Genomic DNA, 424 nt, shown 5'->3' with positions numbered 1-424 from the left:
GATTATAAACTAAATTTCCTGATTTAGAGAACTTTTGATCAATTGATACTGTCAAGGTTGGCTGTGTATAAATTAGTTCTGACACCAATTAAAGAAGTAAGGTACTCTATACCAGAAGGCCTCGAAGGCGCGTTCCGTAGGTTGGGTAGCTGGTTAGGAAATGAATTGCCAGGGTAGTTTTACGGTAACTAGCCATAAATCCTCGAAGGATGAAAACTTCATTCCGTGGGGAACAAGCCTATCGATCGTGTAGGGGATGGTAAGTCTAGTAAGAAAGGATTAGCCTTTAGATCCTTGCAGAGAGGAAACTTCACTTTGAAGGGAACTAATCAACGGATGTATTAGAATGTATCCTGACCCACTATGTATAAAGATACTTACTGCCTCCTAAAATGGTTCTCTAAAGAGTTAATATTTTTTTGTT

The sequence above is a fragment of the Halyomorpha halys genome, unplaced genomic scaffold, assembly GCF_000696795.3.
Source record: "Halyomorpha halys isolate HHAL.00 unplaced genomic scaffold, Hhal_1.1 Scaffold2236.1, whole genome shotgun sequence".
In the NCBI taxonomy this organism is placed as follows: domain Eukaryota; kingdom Metazoa; phylum Arthropoda; class Insecta; order Hemiptera; family Pentatomidae; genus Halyomorpha; species Halyomorpha halys.
Note: the sequence above shows the minus strand (reverse complement) of the source record.